Consider the following 26,851-nt stretch of genomic DNA (forward strand, 5'->3'; position numbering starts at 1 on the left):
TGAACATCTGGAAAAAAGAAAGACAAAGAAACTTGATACTAGCCAAACACAGGTAAATGAAGTATATCAGTAACTAGACTAACTTTGCTGCCCCTGAACCAAAAATATGGAATAGCCCTTTAAATATACAGGTTAGTTTTATATATATGTCTTAGGGAAATTAGAAGAGCAGCATTATTAGGGGTTGCGCTGACAACATTTTTCTTTAATGTCTTTGAAGAGCATTATTGCTTTTCTTTAGAAAATGCAATATTGTATTCTGAAAAGAGGATTGGCTTTCTCCAACTCCGAGGTTGATTTCTGACCATGAATATTAGAGAGAAAAGCAACTTCTACAAAGCACCATTTACCCTGTAACCTCTGGAGACATATGCAGTGTCCTTCTGGCTGTAAAAAGTTTGTATAGCTATCACTGCATTATTAAGTTTTAGTTATTGTTGGAACATTTTGTTCATTACAGCAGCAATATTCACTTAGTACTTTATTATGAGCTTAATTGCTGGGACCAAGGGGAAAAGTACAGCTAGTTACTGGGTAATATTATTGCAACATTTCAGCTTTAGGATTTGGCTCTGAATCCTATTAGAGTATGTGCAGAAAATGATTGAACATGGGATCAGCTGACAGTCTAATGCAAAAAGTGTATTTACTTATAATAAAAACAACTCATATACACATAGATAGATAGATAGATATATTTTATGTTTTAACATCCACCAAATAGATCTTATTACAGAAGCAGTACCTCACACCCTGTACATTGCTAGAACTCAGAAGCATTATGTTCAGAAGATCCAACAGCATGGTGCTCCCTCTAACCCACAGGTGGTCTTAAAATGAACCATTATACACCAAAATATAAGGTAAATTGTAAGGCTAGATTCACATGGTCATTCCGTCCCGTCCTGCTATTTTCCTGTTATTGCTGTTAAATGGACCAAACTAACAAACGGATGCAAAAGGATGCCATTTGTCTGTTTTATTAACAGACTATTTAAAATTAAAGGGGTACTCTGGTGAAAACCATTTTTTTCTTTTAAATCAACTGGTGGCAGAAAGTTAAACATATTTGTAAATTACTTCTATTAAAAAATCTTAATCCTTCCTGTACTTATTAGCTACTGAATACTACAGAGGAAATTCTTTTCTTTTTGGAATGCTCTCTGATGACATCACGACCACAGTTCTCTCTGCTGACATTATTATAATAATAATAACGCTTTATTTATTGTTCTCCTTAGTGGGATTTGAACCCTCGTCCCCAGCACTGCAAGGCAGCAGTGCTAACCACTGAGCCACCATGCTGCCCTTAGCATACATCTGCTATGCATCTGCTATGCATCTGCTATGCATCTGCTATGCATGGTTGCTAAAATGGACAGAGATGTCTGCAGAGAGCACTGTGTTCGTGATGTCATCAGTGTTCCAAAAAGAAAGGAATTTCCTCTGTAGCATTCAGCAGCTAATAAGTACTCGAAGGATTAAGATTTTTTAATAGAAGTAATTTACAAATATGTTTAACTTTCTGCCACCAGTTGATTTAAAAGAAAAAAAGGTTTTCACCGGAGTACCCCTTTAAGGACAAGTGTGATCCTTTTATATCCTTTATTGTCCATTTGTGTCTTTTTTTTTCCGTCTGGCGACTTCCTGGTTGCTCACACCTCTTCTGAGCATGCTCAGAAGTAATAATGGATCAAAAATGCATTTGGAAAAGCAGATGCAAATAGATTACATCAAAGGCTCATCGGTTTCCCATAGACTTCAATATTAAAAGGATTATATCCATTTCTCTTCCAATTTTTTTTTCTTTTTTTACAGGAAGAAAATACTGCATGCACTGTCTATTTTCCTGTAAATAAAAAATACAGAATAGACACCAAACAGGTACAAACGGATGACAAAGGATTGTAAAACAATCCCACTGACATCACTGGAACCTTTACATCCATTTGCAAAAGGCTTGAATGGATTTTACTAACAGACATGACTTAACAGAGCCAGATGTCAATGTGAACAAGCCCTAATCTAGATTCTACAATGCTCTGGTGGTCATTCCATTTACAAAAAAATATGGTTTTGTTACAAACATATTTAAAAACATTAAGAGATCATGTGGATTGCAACCTACCATTGAATTTAAGGGAGTTGAGCAAATGGCATAGCATCGGGAGCAACACTGGGTATTAGATTAACTCTGGGTGTTAGAATAACAGTCTAGCCCATCTAGGCAGCTCCCATTAATGTCAATGAGAGTTCCTGAGACATTTGATTTAGCTGTTTAATTCACATGATGCCAGTATAAAATCTACCCAGCAGATCTTTGCACATTTTTTTCCACAATATGTGGATGAAATTGTTTTTAAATCTTAAGGATATTTCATCATCTGGTAATATAATTCTATTATAACTTAACATTATTCAACTGATCTATATCGGATAACATTCTGGACTTATTTCATATACACCTGTTTATACTATTTTTTCCAGATTCTTTTCTGCTCCATACCGGATTATCGGTCAGATGGAATTGCCGGACTAACAGTCTGCAGTTTCATTGATATTTTTTAATATTAATTTTATTTTTTATTACCATTTAACCATGTCTCATGATACATATATGTAATTATCCCCCCACAACAGCCCTGTGAGGGGAATTTTTCTGCATTCAATGTTTATGATGTTTTAAATAAACGTATATAATATTGATATTTGAAGCACGGTCTCCGCCATCTTACTTATTATAAAATTACATCATTAGTACTGTCCATGAGGTGTAGGCTTTCCTTTTCTATTTTTCAATTATTGTTATTACACACCTGGGTATAGGTATAGGTGTATTTGCCTACTATACCTCGGCCAGTATTTAATTGTGAGCTGCACCAATTTCTATTCTTTTAGTAACCCAATGTTTTTAAATCTTGTTCATATTGTTGCTACTGAAATATACTGCATATTTTCCTTGCTCAAAACCCAGCATTTCTGACCTGTGTGCATTGACTCTAAGAGGTGGCAGAAGTATTACATTTTTCACAGAAATAATCTCTATCTGGGGCAGTTGGGACACCCCGTATATTTCCTAATAATAGACAATATAGGCCTTCAAGTTCTTCAATGGACATTTTGCTGTCTGTCCCTTTTAAAATGTGAGAACTCACTTTTGCCTATGATGAGAAGTTTCGTCATGATGCAGCAAAGGGTTAAAGAAGTACCCGGAAGAAGTGTTATTTACAAAAGAATGCTTAAGCTGACGTTTATGTTGAGGCCTGTGTTCCTAACTGCATCTTTCTTCAATTTCACTGCGGCTCCCTAGTGTGCATATCAGTATTAAAAGCTTTTTAAACTTCACAGAGACAACCCTTCAACACATTCAAAAATAGGATCAGTTGACTATGCATAGCCCTTCACATGATTGATACATACAGTCTTTGCTGAACAAAGAAATTGCATGTATTAAAATAAAGCACCCTGGAATATATTGTCAGAAAGAAAATCCATCAGAGCCGGTGATGACAGACTGAAATAACTCTTCTACTTGCCTTGGCCTCACATTTAAACAAATAACCATCGACATCTGCCTGGCCACATGGAATATAAAATACCTGAAAAGATAATTTGCGAAAAACCAGCATCAGAAAAAGATGTAAAGTAGGTGACCAAAAGTTTTTGGAGATGTTTATTAAGTAAAGGTGCAATATTCTAGAAAATAACATTCAGTATATGGCATTTTGGGCTGTAGAGAAAATGTAACAAGAAGATATATTGTAGGTCTGGGTTTGGTTTCCTTCTTGGTTATCTGGTTTAATTACTAATAATAGGAAAAAAAAATGTTTTCTAGATACTAATAATTATACTTATTAATAATACTTAATAATACTTTTTAAAGGAGTACTCTAAAGCAAAACATTTAACTGCCATTAGCAATAATTTAGCAAGTTATACAATAGTGTAAATGACCTCTATAACCTTCCATGCAAGCATCCCTGTTTTTCACCTAATCCGGAAGTTCATCCTCTGACTGTGAGCTATGACGCTCGTTCCGCATGTTCTGGCCATCTGTCACCATCTTTGTAACGAAACGTCATAATTTCTGTGATCCTCCCCGCAGTCTGCCGGCCCCAACAAGCCCGAGTCAGTCCCTCCCCGTCTGAATATTCATAACCCCTCTCGTTTCCTCAGCCGGCATTCGCTCGGCTGAGGAAATGCCTCCCTAACCTCCCTCCTATCATGCTGCGAGTCGCGCGCCTGCGCACTCAGCAGCATCCTTGGACCGGGCATGTGATTACTTGCGTCCAGTAATATAACTGATAGTTACGTCGGCATAACTATCAGTTATATTCACAAAGCAACTTACGCATAAAGTTGAGTGTAGAGAAGGCAGAGAGGGGCGTAGTGCTGAAGGGGCTTGAGAGCAGAGGGATAGGCGCTATGAATGCTGGGTAGCGTCAATTCTGATGTCACTTTGAGACGTACAGTACCCGGAAGTAAGCAAAATTACCGTGGGCTGTAACGGGAGAACCGCTGGACCGATTCTGGAGAACAACATCTCTATTTAAAGGTATTTAGATACCCTATTCTATGGTGACATTTGTTTCAATATCATAGTACTCCTTTAAAGCATTACTGTCAATTCAATAAACGTTTGGCTGCCCGATCCAATTGAGTGCAGTAATCAGGCTACCTAGACTTACAAAAAAGTCTGTCTTCTGTACTCAGTTAAACTAAGCAGTGAGCCAAGGAGAGACGTGCCCAGTCATGTGCTTCTTCTAGGGATGTCTAGTGATAGGTGGGGGGTTTAAGCACTGAGACCATGACCAATCAAATCTTTTTTGGACATGTGCGGCATGTCAAACGTTTATTAAAATGACAGCAATACTTTAAAGGGGGATATTTTTCAAGGGAAACTCTTGTTTAAAGAGGTGTGCAAGTGTGGATATCCACTATCTATATGCCTATCCCCATTCCAGACCCACCTCTATTATACCACATGCATTTGGTCAGTTTGCAATGTCACTGCTATAATTTAGAGTTGGTGGCATAAACCCCAAAAGTAATAATGCAATGGAAAATTAAGGGGAGCAAGCACTGCCATACTTATTCTTCCTGGTTTTCTAAATGGAGACCAATAAATTCACTTGAACTCCAGATTTTTTTCCAGCCAACCCATGTCAGGAATCATGAGATTAAGAATTATTATCTGCCAACAAACTGTGGATAACAGCAATTCATAAAATCCCTTTCTGCATGTGATACCCAAAGAAAGGGAAACTTCCCAATTAATTGGTAAGCTGCTGTTTGTTACGCCGAGCGCTCCGGGTCCCCGCTCCTCCCCGGAGCGCTCGCTACACTCCTCTCACTGCAGCGCTCCGGTCGGTCCCACGGACCCGGGGCGCTGCGATACCGCCTCTGGCCGGGATGCGATTCGCGATGCGGGTAGCGCCCGCTCGCGATGCGCACCCCGGCTCCCGTACCTGACTCGCTCTCCGTCAGTTCTGTCCCGGCGCGCGCGGCCCCGCTCCCTAGGGCGCGCGCGCGCCGGGTCTTTGCGATTTAAAGGGCCACTGCGCCGCTGATTGGCGCAGTGGTTCCAATTAGTGTTTACACCTGTGCACTTCCCTATATCACCTCACTTCCCCTTCACTCCCTCGCCGGATCTTGTTGCCTTAGTGCCAGTGAAAGCGTTTCCTTGTGTGTTCCTAGCCTGTGTTCCAGACCTCCTGCCGTTGCCCCTGACTACGATCCTTGCTGCCTGCCCCGACCTTCTGCTACGTCCGACCTTGCTTCTGTCTACTCCCTTGTACCGCGCCTATCTTCAGCAGCCAGAGAGGTTGAGCCGTTGCTAGGGGATACGACCTGGTCACTACCGCCGCAGCAAGACCATCCCGCTTTGCGGCGGGCTCTGGTGAAAACCAGTAGTGACTTAGAACCGATCCTCTAGCACGGTCCACGCCAATCCCTCTCTGGCACAGAGGATCCACTACCTGCCAGCCGGCATCGTGACAGTAGATCCGGCCATGGATCCCGCTGAAGTTCCTCTGCCAGTTGTCGCTGACCTCACCACGGTGGTCGCCCAGCAGTCACAACAGATTGCGCAACAAGGCCAACAGCTGTCTCAACTGACTGTTATGCTACAACAGTTACTACCACAGCTCCAGCAACCATCTCCTCCGCCAGCTCCTGTACCTCCTCCGCAGCGAGTGGCCGCTTCTGGACTACGACTATCCTTGCCGGATAAATTTGATGGGGACTCTAAGTTTTGCCGTGGCTTCCTTTCCCAATGTTCATTACACTTGGAGATGATGTCGGACCAGTTCCCCACTGAAAGGTCTAAGGTGGCTTTCGTAGTCAGCCTGCTGTCTGGAAAAGCCCTGGCTTGGGCCACACCGCTCTGGGACCGCAATGACCCCGTCACTGCCTCTGTACACTCCTTCTTCTCGGAAATTCGAAGTGTCTTTGAGGAACCTGCCCGAGCCTCTTCTGCTGAGACTGCCCTGTTGAACCTGGTCCAGGGTAATTCTTCCGTTGGCGAGTATGCCGTACAATTCCGTACCCTTGCTTCTGAATTATCCTGGAACAATGAGGCCCTCTGCGCGACCTTTAAAAAAGGCCTATCCAGCAACATTAAAGATGTTCTGGCCGCACGAGAAATGCCTGCTAATCTTCATGAACTTATTCACCTAGCCACTCGCATTGACATGCGTTTTTCCGAAAGGCGTCAGGAGCTCCGCCAAGATATGGACTCTGTTCGCACGAGGCGTTTCTTCTCCTCGGCTCCTCTCTCCTCTGGTTCCCTGCAATCTGTTCCTGTGCCTCCCGCCGTGGAGGCTATGCAGGTCGACCGGTCTCGCCTGACATCTCAAGAGAGGACACGACGCCGCATGGAGAACCTCTGCCTGTACTGTGCTAGTACCGAACACTTCCTGAGGGATTGTCCTATCCGCCCTCCCCGCCTGGAAAGACGTACCCTGACTCCGCACAAAGGTGAGACAATCCTTGATGTCCACTCTGCTTCTCCACGTCTTACTGTGCCTGTGCGGATGTCTGCCTCTGCCTTCTCCTTCTCTTCTGTGGCCTTCTTAGACTCTGGATCTGCAGGAAATTTTATTTTGGCCTCTCTCGTCAACAGGTTCAACATCCCAGTGACCAGTCTCACCAGACCCCTTTACATCAATTGTATAAACAATGAAAGATTGGACTGTTCCATACGTTTCCGCACGGAGCCCCTTCTAATGAGCATCGGATCTCATCACGAGAGGATTGAACTTTTGGTCCTCCCCAATTGCACCTCGGAAATTCTCCTTGGACTTCCCTGGCTTCAACTTCATTCCCCAACCCTGGATTGGTCCACTGGGGAGATCAAGAGTTGGGGGCCCTCTTGTTCCAAGGACTGTCTAAAACCGGTTCCCAGTAACCCTTGCCGTAACTCTATGCTTCCTCCAGTAACCGGTCTCCCTAAGGCCTATATGGACTTCGCGGATGTTTTCTGCAAAAAACAAGCGGAGACTCTACCTCCTCACAGGCCTTATGATTGTCCTATCGACCTCCTCCCGGGCACTACTCCACCCCGGGGCAGAATTTATCCTCTCTCTGTCCCAGAGACTCTTGCCATGTCTGAATACGTCCAGGAGAATCTAAAAAAGGGCTTTATCCGTAAATCCTCCTCTCCTGCCGGAGCCGGATTTTTCTTTGTGTCCAAAAAAGATGGCTCTCTACGTCCTTGCATTGACTACCGCGGACTTAATAAAATCACGGTTAAGAACCGCTACCCCTTACCCCTCATCTCTGAACTCTTTGATCGCCTCCAAGGTGCCCACATCTTTACTAAATTGGACTTAAGAGGCGCCTATAACCTCATCCGCATCAGAGAGGGGGATGAGTGGAAAACAGCATTTAACACCAGAGATGGACACTTTGAGTATCTGGTCATGCCCTTTGGCCTGTGCAACGCCCCTGCTGTCTTCCAAGACTTTGTTAATGAAATTTTTCGTGATCTGTTATACTCCTGTGTTGTTGTATATCTTGATGATATCCTAATTTTTTCGGCCAATCTAGAAGAACACCGCCAGCATGTCCGTGTGGTTCTTCAGAGACTTCGTGACAATCAACTCTATGCTAAAATTGAGAAATGTCTGTTTGAATGCCAATCTCTTCCTTTTCTAGGATACTTGGTCTCTGGCCAGGGACTACAAATGGATCCAGATAAACTCTCTGCCGTCTTAGATTGGCCACGCCCCTCCGGACTCCGTGCCATCCAACGTTTTTTGGGGTTCGCCAATTATTACAGGCAATTTATTCCACATTTTTCTACCATTGTGGCTCCTATTGTGGCTTTAACCAAAAAAAATGCCGATCCCAAGTCTTGGCCTCCTCAAGCGGAAGACGCCTTTAAACGACTCAAGTCTGCCTTCTCTTCGGCTCCCGTGCTCTCCAGACCTGACCCATCTAAACCCTTCCTATTGGAGGTTGATGCCTCCTCAGTGGGAGCTGGAGCTGTCCTTCTACAAAAAAACTCTTCCGGGCATGCTGTTACTTGTGGTTTTTTTTCTAGGACCTTCTCTCCGGCGGAGAGGAACTACTCCATCGGGGATCGAGAGCTTCTAGCCATTAAATTAGCACTTGAGGAATGGAGGCATCTGCTGGAGGGATCAAGATTTCCAGTTATTATTTACACCGATCACAAGAACCTCTCATACCTCGAGTCTGCCCAACGGCTGAATCCTCGTCAGGCCAGGTGGTCTCTGTTCTTTGCCCGATTTAATTTTGAAATTCACTTTCGGCCTGCTGATAAGAACATTCGGGCCGATGCTCTCTCTCGTTCCTCAGATGCTTCTGAAATTGAACTCTCTCCTCAACACATCATTCCTCCTGACTGCCTGATTTCCACTTCTCCAGCCTCCATCAGGCAAACTCCTCCAGGAAAGACCTTTGTTTCTCCACGCCAACGCCTCGGAATCCTCAAATGGGGTCACTCCTCCCATCTCGCAGGTCATGCGGGCATCAAGAAATCTGTGCAACTCATCTCTCGCTTCTATTGGTGGCCGACTCTAGAGACTGATGTGGTGGACTTTGTGCGAGCCTGCACTATCTGTGCCCGGGATAAGACTCCTCGCCAGAAGCCCGCTGGTTTTCTTCTTCCTCTGCCTGTTCCCGAACAACCTTGGTCTCTGATTGGTATGGATTTTATTACTGACTTACCCCCATCCCATGGCAACACTGTTATTTGGGTGGTCGTTGATCGATTCTCCAAAATGGCACATTTCATCCCTCTTCCTGGTCTTCCTTCAGCGCCTCAGTTGGCTAAACAATTTTTTGTACACATTTTTCGTCTTCACGGGTTGCCTACGCAGATCGTCTCGGATAGAGGCGTCCAATTTGTGTCTAAATTCTGGAGGGCCCTCTGTAAACAACTCAAAATTAAATTAAATTTTTCTTCTGCATACCATCCTCAATCCAATGGACAAGTAGAAAGAATTAACCAGATCTTGGGTGACTATTTACGACATTTTGTTTCCTCCCGCCAGGATGACTGGGCAGATCTTCTACCTTGGGCCGAATTCTCGTATAATTACAGAATCTCTGAATCTTCCTCCAAATCCCCGTTTTTCGTGGTGTACGGCCGTCACCCTCTTCCCCCCCTCCCTACCCCCTTGCCCTCTGGTCTGCCCGCTGTGGATGAAATTTCTCGTGATCTTTCCATCATATGGAGAGAGACCCAAAATTCTCTCTTACAGGCTTCTTCACGCATGAAGAGATTCGCGGATAAGAAAAGAAGAGCTCCTCCCATTTTTTCCCCTGGAGACAAGGTATGGCTCTCCGCCAAATATGTCCGCTTCCGTGTCCCTAGCTATAAGTTGGGACCACGCTATCTTGGTCCTTTCAAGATTTTGCGCCAGATTAATCCTGTCTCTTACAAACTTCTTCTTCCTCCTTCTCTTCGTATTCCTAATGCCTTTCATGTTTCTCTTCTTAAACCACTTATCATTAACCGTTTCTCTCCCAAATCTGTTCCCCCCACTCCTGTCTCCGGCTCCTCGGACATCTTCTCCGTCAAAGAAATTTTAGCATCTAAAAAGGTCAGAGGGAAAACCTTCTTTTTAGTGGATTGGGAGGGTTGTGGTCCAGAAGAGAGGTCCTGGGAACCTGAGGACAATATCCTGGACAAAAGTCTGGTCCTCAGGTTCTCAGGCTCCAAGAAGAGGGGGAGACCCAAGGGGGGGGGGTACTGTTACGCCGAGCGCTCCGGGTCCCCGCTCCTCCCCGGAGCGCTCGCTACACTCCTCTCACTGCAGCGCTCCGGTCGGTCCCACGGACCCGGGGCGCTGCGATACCGCCTCTGGCCGGGATGCGATTCGCGATGCGGGTAGCGCCCGCTCGCGATGCGCACCCCGGCTCCCGTACCTGACTCGCTCTCCGTCAGTTCTGTCCCGGCGCGCGCGGCCCCGCTCCCTAGGGCGCGCGCGCGCCGGGTCTTTGCGATTTAAAGGGCCACTGCGCCGCTGATTGGCGCAGTGGTTCCAATTAGTGTTTACACCTGTGCACTTCCCTATATCACCTCACTTCCCCTTCACTCCCTCGCCGGATCTTGTTGCCTTAGTGCCAGTGAAAGCGTTTCCTTGTGTGTTCCTAGCCTGTGTTCCAGACCTCCTGCCGTTGCCCCTGACTACGATCCTTGCTGCCTGCCCCGACCTTCTGCTACGTCCGACCTTGCTTCTGTCTACTCCCTTGTACCGCGCCTATCTTCAGCAGCCAGAGAGGTTGAGCCGTTGCTAGGGGATACGACCTGGTCACTACCGCCGCAGCAAGACCATCCCGCTTTGCGGCGGGCTCTGGTGAAAACCAGTAGTGACTTAGAACCGATCCTCTAGCACGGTCCACGCCAATCCCTCTCTGGCACAGAGGATCCACTACCTGCCAGCCGGCATCGTGACACTGTTAATTATTAATACAAATTGACATTAGAAATATATACGGTAGTTAAAATTTTTATCAATGATACTCCACTCGGTTAATAAAAAAAATGAAATGCTTTATTAACATACAATTAATGTTAACCAATAGTAAATGTCACGATGCCGGCTGGCAGGTAGTGGATCCTCTGTGCCAGAGAGGGATTGGCGAGGACCACGCTAGTGGACCGGTTCTAAGTCACTACTGGTTTTCACCAGAGCCCGCCGCAAAGCGGGATGGTCTTGCTGCGGCGGTAGTGACCAGGTCGTATCCACTAGCAACGGCTCACCTCTCTGACTGCTGATGATAGGCGAGGTACAAGGGAGTAGACAGAAGCAAGGTCGGACGTAGCAGAAGGTCGGGGGCAGGCGGCAAGGTTCGTAGTCAGGGTGGATAGCAGAAGTTCTGGTACACAGGCTTTAGACACACAAAACGCTTTCACTAGGCACAAGGGCAACAAGATCCGGCAAGGGAGTGCATGGGAGGAGGTCAGATATAGTCAGGGACCAGGTGGAAGCCAATTAAGCTAATTGGGCCAGGCACCAATCATTGGTGCACTGGCCCTTTAAGTCTCAGGGAGCTGGCGCGCGCGCGCCCTAGAGAGCGGAGCCGCGCGCGCCAGCACATGACAGCAGGGGACGGGAACGGGTAAGTGACCTGGGATGCGATTCGCGAGCGGGCGCGTCCCGCTGTGCGAATCGCATCCCCAACGGCCATGACAGTGCAGCGCTCCCGGTCAGCGGGACTGACCGGGGAGCTGCAGGGAGAAAGACGCCGTGAGCGCTCCGGGGAGGAGCGGGGACCCGGAGCGCTAGGCGTAACAGTACCCCCCCCCTTAGGTCTCCCCTTTTTTTTGTCCGGTGACTGCCTCCCCTGGGATGAGGACACCGGGAAGGAATGGATGGTTTCCTCAATGGCAGGCAGTACAGCAGGAGTGGGAATGGGGAGGGAGGGCAGAGGGCGAGGCCTGGCACGGGGCAGTGTGACACCAGGACGAGGGCCATGAGGAGGCACCGAGGCTTGCCTGAGTGGACTGGGAGGGGGGGAGAGGCATTTTCTGTGGCAGGCAGAGTCCCTAACGACCTTAGGGGGACCGGATACAGGAGGAACCACAGGGTCACGGCAGGGAGTACTGGGAACCGGTTTAAGGCAGTCCTTGGAACAAGAGGGACCCCAACTCTTGATCTCCCCAGTGGACCAGTCCAGGGTTGGGGAATGGTGTAGAAGCCAGGGTAGTCCAAGGAGAATTTCGGAAGTGCAATTGGGAAGGACCAAAAATTCAATTTTCTCGTGATGAGGTCCGATGCACATTAGGAGGGGCTCCGTGCGGTAACGCACGGTGCAATCCAACCTGGCTCCGTTGACCGCGGAAATGTGGAGTGGCTTGACAAGACGGGTCACCGGAATGCGGAATTTATTCACCAAGGACTCCCGAATAAAATTCCCAGAGGCACCAGAGTCCAGGTAGGCCACGGCTGAGAGGGAAGAGCTGGCTGAAGTAGAAATCCGTACAGGCACCGTGAGACGTGGAGAAGCCGACTTAGCATCAAGAGACGCCACACCCACGAGAGCTGGGTGCGAGCGTGCGTTTCCCAGACGTGGAGGACGGATAGGGCAATCCACCAAAAAATGTTCGGTACTGGCACAGTACAGACAAAGATTCTCTTCCTTACGGCGATTCCTCTCTTCCAGGGTCAGGCGAGACCGATCCACTTGCATGGCTTCCTCGGCGGGAGGCCTAGGCGCAGATTGCAGTGGAGACTGTGGGAGAGGTGTCCAGAGATCTAAGTCTTTTTCCTGGCGGAGCTCTTGATGTCTCTCAGAAAAACGCATGTCAATGCGAGTGGCTAGATGAATGAGTTCATGCAGGTTAGCAGGAGTTTCTCGTGCGGCCAGAACATCTTTAATGTTGCTGGATAGGCCTTTTTTAAAGGTCGCACAGAGGGCCTCATTATTCCAGGATAGTTCAGAAGCAAGAGTACGGAATTGTATGGCGTACTCGCCAACGGAAGAATTACCCTGGACCAGGTTCAGCAGGGCAGTCTCAGCAGAAGAGGCTCGGGCAGGTTCCTCAAAGACACTTCGAATTTCCGAGAAGAAGGAGTGTACAGAGGCAGTGACGGGGTCATTGCGGTCCCAGAGCGGTGTGGCCCATGACAGGGCTTTTCCAGACAGAAGGCTGACTACGAAAGCCACCTTAGACCTTTCAGTAGGAAACTGGTCCGACATCATCTCCATGTGCAGGGAACATTGCGAAAGAAAGCCACGGCAAAACTTAGAGTCCCCATTAAATTTGTCCGGCAAGGACAGGCGGAGGCTAGGAGTGGCCACTCGCTGCGGAAGGGGTGCAGGAGCTGGCGGAGGAGATGATTGCTGCTGAAGTTGCGACTGAAGTTGGTGCACAATGGTGGACATTTCCGACAGCTGGTGGGTTAGATGGGCGATCTGTCGGGATTGCTGGGCGACCACCGTGGTGATATCAGAGATATAAGGCAGAGGGACCTCAGCGGGATCCATGGCCGGATCTACTGTCACGATGCCGGCTGGCAGGTAGTGGATCCTCTGTGCCAGAGAGGGATTGGCGAGGACCGCGCTAGTGGACCGGTTCTAAGTCACTACTGGTTTTCACCAGAGCCCGCCGCAAAGCGGGATGGTCTTGCTGCGGCGGTAGTGACCAGGTCGTATCCACTAGCAACGGCTCACCTCTCTGACTGCTGATGATAGGCGAGGTACAAGGGAGTAGACAGAAGCAAGGTCGGACGTAGCAGAAGGTCGGGGGCAGGCGGCAAGGTTCGTAGTCAGGGTGGATAGCAGAAGTTCTGGTACACAGGCTTTAGACACACAAAACGCTTTCACTAGGCACAAGGGCAACAAGATCCGGCAAGGGAGTGCATGGGAGGAGGTCAGATATAGTCAGGGACCAGGTGGAAGCCAATTAAGCTAATTGGGCCAGGCACCAATCATTGGTGCACTGGCCCTTTAAGTCTCAGGGAGCTGGCGCGCGCGCGCCCTAGAGAGCGGAGCCGCGCGCGCCAGCACATGACAGCAGGGGACGGGAACGGGTAAGTGACCTGGGATGCGATTCGCGAGCGGGCGCGTCCCGCTGTGCGAATCGCATCCCCAACGGCCATGACAGTGCAGCGCTCCCGGTCAGCGGGACTGACCGGGGAGCTGCAGGGAGAAAGACGCCGTGAGCGCTCCGGGGAGGAGCGGGGACCCGGAGCGCTAGGCGTAACAGTAAAGTTGCCCACCCACTCACTGTTTTCTTCCTCGCGAATATAACGAATGCGCGAAATTCGCAAATATAGGACGAATATTCAACTATATATTCACAAAATATCGCAAATTTGAATATGGCCAATGCCGCTCATCACTAGTAATATGTTATCTGACCCTTAAGTTTTTTAAATGTTTATTATTTAACCCCTTAACGACCACGGACGTAAATGTACATCCTGGTTGGCGGGACTTCCCGCACCAGGATGTATATTTACGTCCTGTGTATGACCGCGAGCATCAGAAGAGTGCTCGCGTCATACACGGCAGGTTCCGGCTGCTAGCAGCAACCGGGGACCCGTCCGTAATGGCCGACATCCGCGATCCCGCGGATGTCCGCCATTAACCCCTCTGATGCCGTGATCAATACAGATCACGGCATCTGCGGCATTGCGGCACTTTGACTGGATGATTGGATCGCCCGCAGCGCTGCCGCGACGATCCAATCATCCAGCATGGCAGCTGGAGGTCACCTCACCTGGCTCCGGCCGTCTCCTGGGGTCTTCTGCTCTGGTCTGCGATCGAGCAGACCAGAGCAGAAGATCACCGACAATACTGAGCAGTGCTCTGTCCTATGCATAGCACTGCACAGTATTAGCAATCAAAGGATTGCTATAGATAGTCCCCTATGGGGACATAAAAAGTGTTAAAAAAAAAAAAAAAGTAGAAAAATTTAAAAATAAAAAGTAAAAAAAAAGTAAAAAATCCCCTCCCCCAATAAAAATTAAAATAGTCAGTTTTTCCCATTTTACCCCCAAAAAGCGTAAACATTTTTTTTAATAAACATATTTGGTATCGCCGTGTGCATAAATGTCCGAACTATCAAAATATAAGGTTAATGATCCCGTACGGTGAAAGGCGTAAACGTAAAAAAAATTTTAAGTCCAAAAATGCTGCTTTTTTGTCACATTTTATTTAAAAAAAATTATCTAAAAGTTTTATATATGCAAATGTGGTATCTAAAAGAAGAAGAGATGATGGCACGAAAACTGAGCCCTCATACCGCCCTATATACGGAAAAATGAAAAAGTTATAGTTGGTCAAAATAGGGCGATTTTAGATTACTGATTTTGTACAAAATGTTTTTGATTTTTTTTAAGCGGTACAAAAATATAAAAGTATCTAGCCATGGATATCATTTTAATTGTATTGACCCACAGAATAAAGAACACATGTCATTTTTACCATAAAGTGTACAGTGTGAAAACAACACCCTCCAAAATGTGCAAAATTTTGGTTTTCATTTAAATTTCCTACCTAAAAAAAAAAAAAAATTCTGGGTTCGCCATACATTTTATGGTAAAATGAGAGGTTTAATTACAAAGTACATTTGGTCATGCAAAAAACAAGCCCTTATATGGGTCTGTAGATGGAAAAATAAAAGAGTTATGGATTTTAGAAGGCGAGGAGGAAAAAACAAAAATGCAAAAATAAAATTGGTGAAAATGGGCTTGGTCATTAAGGGGTTAAGGTCAAATCAAATAAACTACATTTAAAGAAACTATAAAAATTCCATACACAGTTACATTTTATATGCTGCAGTTTAAGGAAATAGATATAAAATAATAAATATATCTAAGTTAAGGAAATTATTTATGATACCATATAATATTTTTAAAGTGTCCCAGTCATGTCATAGAGACATGTCAAATGTTTTGAACAGTTGGGATCTTAGTGCTGAGACCCTTACTGATCAGAAAAATGAGCAGAGATATGCACAGTAGCGTTATTTTGTCCCCGGTCCTCAGCGATCTTCGTCTCACTGCTCCATTATAAGTCTAGGGGGTAGCGAGACAAAGACCAATGAGAGCTGGGAGTAAAGCGCACTACTGCAAGCTTATCCCCACTCGTTCTACTGATTGGTGGGGGTCTCAGCACCCAAACTTTCTGTGACATGTCAAAAAAAATGTTTTTAATGTAAAGTACACTTAAAAAATTTCTTTCAAAGGTGGTATTAGCTTAAATACTATTTACCAATAAAGAGTTGGGTATTGATGTGGTAAGGTTTCTGTCACTCTTGCATGGACCTTTTTCATGTGACATCAGACTTGACCAGATGCCAAAAGGATTCGTTTTCATGTCATCTTCAGACTTTTCTTTTCAACCTTATAATTTTTTTTAAACATATTTAAAAATATATTTAAAATATTAAAAAATATGGTTTACTCCAAAGATGTGTGATTTGGATGTCTACAATTGCCATAATGAATCACTAACAAGGTGGAGTCATTTAATTTCCCACCATTTCTCATGGTGATCATGGCCTACAAGTTATCAATTAATTACATTCTTGATCTCTGAATCAATACATTTGGATAAAGTACCTGTATAAATAAGTATATATATATATATATTGAGAGAGAGAGAGAGAGAGAGAGAGAGAGAGAGACCAATATATGCAGCACTATAAAAAAAATAAAAATGAATGGTGCCAGCATCCCAAAAACCTGATCAGAGTTTCTCCAGATAGATATCCAACAAGAAATGCAGCACTCCGATTCCAGCAAACGTGTATTTATTTCATCATATCGTGCCAAGCAACGTTTCTGCTCTCTATGGAGCCATTTTGAAGCTTAGTGACACACATTGTTAGGGGGTTTAAATACACTGCACCTACGCAGATAGCTTAGATGGTGCAGCATCACATGATCAGCCACATGACAAATCACATGACCAAAGTCACATGACTGCTCACTCCAGACATCACGTCATCCATTCCCTGGGTTACCACCAACACTAACATTGTCAGTGGAGTCAAGAGAGAGGAGACTCGATCACCAGAGGGATACAGGTGATGATCGATCCATTCGTGCAAAAACAAAAATATACTTAATTGAAAAATGCATGTTCTATAAATGGGGCATCCAATGCACGAGTACATTCACAAATAACATTTTTCATATAAAAGGCGCTACAAAAATAAATAAAAGAAAACAATAGTTAATAAATATGAACTAAATAATAAACAATAAATCACAAACAATAATGGAAAAAATTAATAAAGTAAATACATCTTGGATAAATCAAAATAATGAGAAAAAAAAATTATAATGAATGAATAATTAATAAAGAAGAATGTCCACTTTGCTCCTAATTAGCTGGACTTTTTGAGATGACAAGTGGTGGTACTATACTCCGAACACTGTAGGACCACCTATCTCACGCACCTATCTGATGCGCAAAGATGGTACATATACAATTTGTAACCTACATTTCCAATGATTTATTGAGCAAGGCCATTGTTTAAAGGGGTTATCCAGGAATACAGCTTATTTCTTTCAAAACAGCTCCACGTCTATCTCCAGGTAAGGTGTGGTATTAAAACTTGGCTCTATTTACTTCAATGAAACTGAGCTGCAGAACCACACTCAACCTGGAGATGGACAGGGAGCGGTTTTTGATAGAAAGTAGCTCTCCTTCTATTCCTGGATATGTTCCTTAATTATACAGTATGTGGACATTCTCCAAAGGGTCTCATAAAACCAGTATCTATGGCTGTATTGTCCCCTTGAGAAATGATCAGTCTTTACATGTATTTATGACCTCTTGGCGCTACTAAAATTTAATTTGGAATTTTTTCTTTAAAAATCACAATGAACAGGTCTATGACTAAACAATGGAATGTTAAGTCTGTTTTCATACCTGTTGAGAATCAAGTACAGTGAGCCCTCGACCTACGATGGCCCCGACATACAATAATTTCAACATGCGATGGCCTCTCAGAGACCATCGCATGTTGAAGGCAGCATCAGCATACGATGCTTTCTTATGTCGGGCCATCGCATAAACGGCTATCCGGCAGCACAGACTGCTTCAGCTGCCACTGCATAGCCGTTTACAGTGCCCCATGAGCTCCGGTGATAGTCACTCACCTGTCCTCGGGGCTCCGGCGCGTCCTCTTCGGGATCCTCTTCATCGTCGGCGCTCTCCATCGACGTCATCACGTCGTGCACACGCCGTCCCAACATCCAATAGGAGTGGCGTGCGTAGCGACGTGATGGCGGCGTCGGAGAGCTTGGATGCCGGGGAAGCAGAGGCCTTGCCGGAGCGTCGGGGACACCTCGGGGCCGGGGCAACAGCGATGGACGGCGACATCCCAGGCAGCGGTGACGATCCAGAGCGGCGGGGACAGGTGAGTACAACTTCTTCTAAAAGTGATCTACAACCTGCGGACCTCCAGATGTTGCAAAACTACAACACCCAGCATGCCCGGACAGCCGTTGGCTGTCTGGGCATGCTGGGTGTTGTAGTTTTGCAACATCTGGAGGTCCGCAGTTTGTAGACCACTGTCCTATACTTTACATTGCACGGATCCCTCAACATGCGATGGTTTCAACAAACAATGGTCCGTTTGGTACGGATTACCATCGTATGTTGAGGGACCACTGTAATTCTATTGATCTTGCCATCCGAAATAGTGGTCATGGAAATATTAAGATACAGTTTCTATTGTCACAGAGTCAGACTTTTGGCTGGGGTTATAAAATGTCTTTATATTCCATCTTGATTTAAAATATATATACCAAATGTACCGATCAAGTCCACTATGGCAAAAATAATAACAAGCCAACTTATTTCCACTAACTGGTCCAAAAAGTCCAATATTAATTAATAAATACCAACTGTAGCAAAATGTAGCAAATATGGAGTTAATTTTATTTTAACTAAGTAGCTATTGCCATTTAAGGGGTTATTCCAGGAAAAAAACTTTTTTTTATATATCAACTGGCTCCAGAAAGTTAAACAGATTTGTAAATTACTTCAATTAAAAAATCTTAATCCTTTCAGTACTTATGAGCTTCTGAAGTTAAGATTGTTCTTTTCTGTTTAAATCCTCTCTGATGACACCTGTCTCGGGAAATGCCCAGTTTAGAAGCAAATCCCCATAGCAAACCTCTTCTAAACTGGGCGTTTCCCGAGACAGGTGTCATCAGAGAGGATTTAGACAGAAAAGAACAACCTTAAAGGGGTACTCCGCCCCTAGACATCTTATCCCCTATCCAAAGGATAGGGGATAAGATGTCAGATCGCCGCAATGCCGCTGCTGGGGAGCCCCGGGAGCCCCGCTGCGGCACTGCGCTATCATTACAGCACAGAGCGAGTTCACTCTGCACGTAATTACGCGCAATACAGGGGCCGGAGCATCGTTACGTCACGGCTCCGCCCCTCGTGACGTCACGGCCCGCCCCTTTCAATACAAGTCTATGGGAGGGGGCGCGGTGGTCGTCACTCCCCCTGCATTAAGGGGACGGGCCGTGATGTCACGAGGGGTGGAGCCATGACGTCACGCGGCTCCGTCCCCTGTATCGCTAGTCATTACGCACAGAGCGAACTCGCTCTATGCTGTAATGATAGCGCAGTGCCGCAGCGGTGATCCCAGGGCTCTCCAGCAGCGGCACCATGGCGATCTGACATCTTTTCCCCTATCCTTTGGATAGGGGATAAGATGTCTAGGGGCGGAGTACCCCTTTAAGGTTGTTCTTTTCTGTCTAAATCCTCTCTGATGACACCTGTCTTGGGAAACGCCCAGTTTAGAATAGGTTTGCTATGGGGATTTGCTTCTAAACTGGGCATTTCCTGAGACAGGTGTCATCAGAGAGGATTTAAACAGAAAAGAACAACCTTAACTTCAGAAGCTCATAAGTACTGAAAGGATTAAGATTTTTTAATAGAAGTAATTGACAAATCTGTTTAACTTTCTGGAGCCAGTAGATATATATATAAAAAAGTTTTTTCCTGGAATACCCCTTTAACCCCTTCCCGACCTATGACATACCTGTACGTCATGGGTGGCAAGGTGTTCCCGACCCATGACATACAGGTACGTCATGAACATTTTTGCCGCTACTCGCGGCACCCCGCAGCGCCCGGAAAGATGGTGGCTATCACTGATAGCCAGCCATCTTACCATGCGACCACAGGGGGTTTCATCCAGCACCCCCCCCACCCCCAGCGATCGCTGCTATCAGCTGGTAAAATCTGACTAGCTGATAGCAGCGTTTCGCTATCAGAATACTTAGCAGCGCGGTGTGTGAGTCAAGATCACGGGGATCGGGACACACACCGCTCTGCTAAGTGTCCCTGACCCGTCCCCCGGCGTCACTTACCCGTCCGAGCGGTGTCCCGAGCGGTCCCGGCGGCGAGCGGCGTCCTCCAGGCGGTCCCGGCAGCGCTGCGTCCCGGAGGTGAGTTTCCGGCAGCAGTGCGGCATCTTCATTGGCAGCAGTGAGATCGCCGTAAAGCGATCTCACTGCTGCCTCTGGGAGTTTCAAAACTTCAACTCCCAGCATGCCCAGACAGCCTTTGGCTTTCTGGGCATGCTGGGAGTTGTAGTTTTGCAACATCTGGAGGTCCTTTGTTTGGAGACCACTGTATAATGGTCTCCAATCTGTGCTCTTCCAGATGTTGCAAAACTACAACTCCCAGCATGCTCAGTCTGTCCAGGCATACTGGGAGTTGTAGTTCTCTAACATCTGGAAGAGCACAGATTGGAGACCATTATACAGTGGTCTCCAAACTGTGGACCTCCAGATGTTGCAAAACTACAACTCCCAGCATGCCCAGACTGCCCAAGCATGCTGGAAGTTGTAGTTCGGCAACATATGATCCTTCAGATATTGCTCAACTACAACTTCCAGCATGCCTGGGCAGTCTGGGCATGCTGGGAGTTGTAGTTTTGCAACAACTGGAGGCACACTAGTTGGGAAACATTGTCCGTTTCCTACCTCAGTGCCTCCAGCTGTTGCAATTGTTGCAAAACTATAACTCCCAGCATGCACTGACAGACCATGCATGCTGGGAGTTGTAGTTTTGCAACAGCTGGAGCCACACTGGTTTGGAAACACTAAGTTTGGTTGCAAAACACTTGAAAGTTTATTACTTAACTTAGTGTTTCCAAACCAGTGTTCCTCCAGCTGTTGCAAAACTACAACTCCCAGCATGCACGGACAGCCAAAGGGCATGCTCGGAGTTTGCAACAGCTGGATGTTTGCCCCCTCCCCCCAATGTGAATGTACAGGGTACACTCACATGGGCGGAGGTTTACAGTGAGTGCTGCAAGTTTGAGATGGCGCAAATTTTGTGCTGCAGCTCAAACTTCCAGCGGCAAACTTGCTGTGAACCTCTGCCCATGTGACTGTACCCTAAAAACACTACACTACACTAACACTAACCTAAAATAAAAAGTAAAAAACACTACATATACACATACCCCTACACAGCCCCCCCTCCCCAAAAAAATGAAAAACGTCTGGTACGCTACTGTTTCCAAAACGGAGCCTCCAGCTGTTGCAAAATAATAACTCCCAGTATTGCCGGACAGCCATTGACTGTCCAGGCATGCTGGGAGTTTTGCAACAGCTGGAGGCACCCTGTTTGGGAATCATTGGCATAGAATACCCCTATGTCCACCCCTATGCAAGTCCCTAATTCAGGCCTCAAATGCGCATGGCGCATTTGATTTGCACAGTCCACTGTTTCAAATATCTGTCAAACGCCAGTGGGGTGTAAATGCTCACTGTACCCCTTATTAAATTCCATGAGGGGTGTAGTTACCAAAATGGGGTCACATGTGGGGGGGTCCACTGTTCTGGCACCATAGGGGCTTCCTAAATGGGACATGCCCCCCAAAAATCCTTTCAGAAAAACTCACTCTCCAAAATCCCATTGTCGCTCCTTCCCTTCTAATCCCTCTACTGCGCCCGCCGAACACTTTACATACGCATATGAGGTATTTCCTTACTCGAGAGAAATTGGGTTACAAATTTTACGGTGATTTCTCTCCTTTTACCCCTTGTAAAAATTCAGAAATTGGGTCTACAAGAAAATGCGAGTGTAAAAAATGAAGATTTAGAATTTTCTCCTTCACTTTGCTGCTATTCCTGTGAAACACCTAAAGGGTTAAAACACTTACTGAATGTCATTTTGAATACTTTGGGGGGTGCAGTTTTTATAATGGGGTCATTTATGGGGTATTTCTAATATGAAGACCCTTAAAATCCACTTCAAACCTGAACTGGGTCCTGAAAAATTACGATTTTGAAAATCTTGAGAAAAATTGGAAAATTGCTGCGGAACTTTGAAGCCCTCTGGTGCCCTCCAAAAGTAAAAACTTGTCAATTTTTTTATGCAAACACAAAGTAGACATATTGTTTATGTGAATCAATATGTAATTTATTTGGAATATCCATTTTCCTTTCAAGCAGAGACTTTCAAAGTTAGAAAAATGCTAAATTTTCAAAATTTTCATGAAATTTTTTGATTTTTTACCAAGAAAGGATACAAATATCAGTGAAATTTTACCAATAACATAAAGTAGAATATGTCACGAAAAAACATTCTCGGAATCAGAATGATAAGTAAAAGCATTCCAGAGTTATTAATGTTTAAAGTGACAGTGGTCAGATTTTCAAAAAATGCCCAGGTCATGAAGGTGAAAATGGGCTGGGTCATGAAGGGGTTAACTCTTCTGCCCTAAGTCATATATTTAGATCCAAGGACTAGATTGGAAAAGCTATTCCCAATGCATGAGTCTTTAGAAGCACAAAAGTGGTCTGTGCTAGTGTTTTCTGTGTGGCACGATCATTAATAGCTGTTGTACTTTCAATAATACAATCTAAAGCAGTAATGCTAGTCTTGTAAAAGGGACACCAAATAATTCTTTGCGCCTTCTCGGGGATTTTGTGAATAGCGTACTTTCTTTTATTTGTTGTAAAAGTTAAGTGCTGCACTTGGTGTTTTATTTCTATGGTAATAAAGGAAGTCCCTAAAGGGTTGGTTCTGTAAATAAATAGTAGTTCAATAGAAAAAGAAACCTCTCTGCTGGCTCTGTGATACCCATAGCAAGGGACGTTCCTCAATAAGTCGGAAGGATATATTTAGCAGCTATCAATTACTTGTTTTGTAACATGTTCATGACACTTTTGTAAAATATACTATACTGTGAAAATGTGTGAAAGATGAAATATATAGTATGTCACGTATAATGGAGAGATGTATAACAGCACCTTTCAAATTAAATGATAAAGTCAGGCAGGTGTGAGATTTTACACTTCACAAAACATAGCTTGTGCTGCTGTAAAGAAGTAGAGTTGCCTGGAAAAATACAGTCCCAGGTTGTCTGTATGTTCTTTCCAGAGACATAAAACATGTCAATTTAGTATTTGTATTAGTACATACTTGCATGCATTACTGTGTGTTTGAGCCATCTTTACATGGCACCATTGTTATAAAACATCTCTCAATGTATTTTGCTCCTGGAATGTTCCATAGTTACCGTATTTTTCGCCATATAAGACTCTCCGGCATATAAGACAATTTTAAAGGCTGAAAAGCTAGAAGAAAAAAAAGATTCTGAACCTTCAACCTGCGGACCTCCAGATGTTGCAAAACTACAACTCCCAGCATGCCCGGACAGCCGTTGGCTGTCCGGGCATGCCAGTAGTTGTAGTTTTGCAACATCTGGAGGTCCGCAGGTTGAAGACCAGTGGTATTGGAGGTTATACTCCATCGCTGTCGCCGCGTCCCCGGGTTGTCCCCGTCGCTCCGGAACGTCTCTGCTGTCCGGTACACTCACTCTCCGTCGCCGCCATCACGTCGCTACGCACGCTGCTCCTATTGGATGACGGGACAGTGTGCGCGACGATGTGATGACGACGAAGGAGAGCGCCGGCCATGCAGGGGATCCCGGCACGGAGCAGACACCGAGGAGGCAGGTAAGGTCCCTCCCGGTGTCCTGTAAGCTGTTCGGGACGCCACGATTTCACCGCGGCGGTCCCGAACAGCCCGACTGAGCACCCGGGTTAGTGTCACTTTCGCTTCAGACGCGGCGGTCAGCTTTGATCGCTGCATCTGAAGGGTTAATACAGGGCATCACCGCAATCGGTGATGTCCTGTATTAGCCGCAGGTCCCGGCCGTTGATGGCTGCAGGGACTGCCGCTATAGGACAGGTTTTAATGTGTATTTGCTGTATAAGACGCACCAACTCCCCCCCCCCCCCCCCCCCCCCCCAGTTTTATGGAAGAAGAAGTGCGTCTAATACAGCAAAGAATACGGTGTATGTTTCTGTCCTCTGTTCAGATCTATCAGCTTTTAAAACTTCAGTATAACATGCAAATGTGCACCTCTTAGGCTAAGTTTCCTCTTGGGTTTTTTTCTGGCAGTTTTTGGATAGCTGCCACTACAGTTTTTGAGCCAAAGTCAGAAGTGGATCCATAAGGGAGGAGAAGTGTAAGTCCTTCCTTTATATGTCCTATTCCTCTTGAATACATTTCTGGCTTTTGCTTAAAAACTGCAGTGGCAGCTTTCCAAAAACTGCCAGAAAAAGAAAAAAAAACAAGTGGAAATTCAGCATAGTGGAATAAGACCCAGAATAGACCCTGACCCTGAAAATTTTGGTTTGGGAGGTTCACAGAATTTTGTCAAGAGATCTAGAAATAATCCCTTTTTGGATTGGACATGTGCTAAATCTGGTTGCAAGACATTTTTTATAAAGATATGTTGGTCTGAAGGATGTGATAGCTCTTTTCAGAAGAGTTTGTGTTCTCTTAAACCATTTGTATGCCTTTAAGCACTAATATTGCAGGGAAAACATGGTCTTCCTGAAGTATGCTATGTTTAAGTGTCCTGAGTAGGAGCAAATCCCCATAGCAAACCTCTCCTGCTCAGGACAGTTCCTGACATGGACAGAGGTGTCAGCAGAGAGCACTGTAGTCAGAATGAAAAGAACTACTCAACTTCCTGTGGAGCATACAGCAGCTGATAAGTCCTGGAAGGATTACAAATGTTTAATAGAAGTCATTTACAAATCTGTATAACTTTTTGGCACCAGTTGATTAGAAAAAAATGGAGTAGCCCTTTAAAGAGAACCTGTGACCATCCTGTCCCCCTCACAAACAAGAATTTGTGTAATATAGGCACCCTAAGCTACTGAGGAAAAGAAAAATGTAGATTCAGCTCACCACTCCAATGTATAACATGTTCACGGGCATATGCCCCTTATATAGTGACAACCCTAAGTGAACCCGCCAGTCACAGGAGCAGGCCAGAAGCAAAGTGAGTGTGACTTATGCAAGCTTGGTACTAGCCACACAAAATACGGAAGGGATCAAACCAGGTATGTCCGTAAGGAAACGGGCACACACATTAATAAGTAAAGGGGTACTCCGGTGGAAAACAATATTAACTGACTACAGAAAGTTAAACAGATTTCTACATTGCGTCTATTAAAAAATCTTAATCCTTCCAATACTTATCAACTGGAAATTGAGTTGTTCTTTTCAGTCTGACCTCAGTGCTGTCTGCTGACACCTCTGTCCATTTTATGAACTGTCCACAGCAAATCCCCATAGCAAAACCTCTCTTGCTCTGGACAGTTCCTGACATGGACAGAGGTGTTAGCAGAGAGCACTGTGGTCAGACAGAAAAGAAAAATCAAAAAGAAAAGAACTTCATGTGGCGCATACAGCAGCTGATAAGTACTGAAAGGATTAAGATTTGAATAGAGGAAATTTGCAAATTTGTTTAACTATCTGGCACCAGTTGATTAGAAAAAAATTGTTATCCTGTGAACTATAAATATATATATATATATATATATATATATATATATATATATACACACACACACACGTACCATACCTACTGCAGTTTTGTTGCTAAAGGATTTGATGTTGCAGATTTGATGCTGTGTTCATCTATTTATTTGTATTAATTTAACAGCATGAAATCCGCAACATCAAATCCACAGCGGATACAGTATGCACGAATGTACATTGAAATAAACACATTGAGAAAACCAATTAGGTTACATTAAACTGTAATGGGAGCAATAGGGGGTAAAATGAAAGCTTTTAAACTACTTAAGCTAGAAGGTACTGGAGAGGCATTGACATTTTACATAGAGAAAATGAATTTGGTAAAAGACCAGGTTTGCTATGGGGATTTGCTGTAGACAGTTCCTAAACTGGGCAGAGGTGTCAGCAGACAGCACTGTGGTCAGATTGAAAAGAGCAACTCAACTTCCAGTTGATAAGTACTGGAAGGATTAAGATTTTTTTAATAGAAGAAATTTACAAATCTGTTTAACTTTCTGGAGCCAGTTGATATTGTTTTCCACCGGAGTACCCCTTTAAGTGCATGGTGTTATAGCCACTGTAAAGGGCCCTGCGGTAATACCGTATTTTCCGGTGTATAAGACGACTGGGCGTATAAGACGACCCCCAACTTTTACAGTTAAAATATAGAGTTTGAGATATACTCGCCATATAAGACTACCCCTCTACTGTGATGTACGGTACCTTACCAGTGATTGGCTGGTTGTTGTATACAAAGCCTGCTTGGATTGGTCAGCTCTCCCTGCCTGCCCAGCTCTTCCAGTCTCCAAGACTATCAGAGTGGTACATGCCTCTTTCACCCGTCTGGCCCGCTCTTGTATCGTATTACTGTACCTCCTTCTCTGCCTCTCAGATCTCCGATCAGATCTCATGCGCCATTGTTCCCCCCACATTAGGTTGTCAGCATAGTTCCCCCACATCAGGTTGTCAGCATAGTTCCCCCCCCCCACGTTAGGTTGTCAGCATAGTTCCCCCATATTAGGTTGTCAGCATAGTTCCCCCACATTAGAATGTCAGC

The 26,851-nt window shown here is 45.3% G+C and overlaps 1 protein-coding gene across 1 annotated transcript in view; it reads left to right on the top strand.

The window, feature by feature from the left end:
• Positions 1-4,435: 4,435 nt before the first annotated feature.
• Positions 4,436-26,851, top strand: part of TPRKB (TP53RK binding protein) — a 131,498-nt gene continuing 109,082 nt past the window's right edge. The window contains exon 1 of the mRNA XM_056573682.1: positions 4,436-4,555. The gene's annotated coding sequence lies outside the window, so the exon portion shown is untranslated. The remainder of the gene's footprint in view (positions 4,556-26,851) is intronic.

Source organism: Hyla sarda, chromosome 4 (genome assembly GCF_029499605.1).
Source record: "Hyla sarda isolate aHylSar1 chromosome 4, aHylSar1.hap1, whole genome shotgun sequence".
Classification (NCBI taxonomy): domain Eukaryota; kingdom Metazoa; phylum Chordata; class Amphibia; order Anura; family Hylidae; genus Hyla; species Hyla sarda.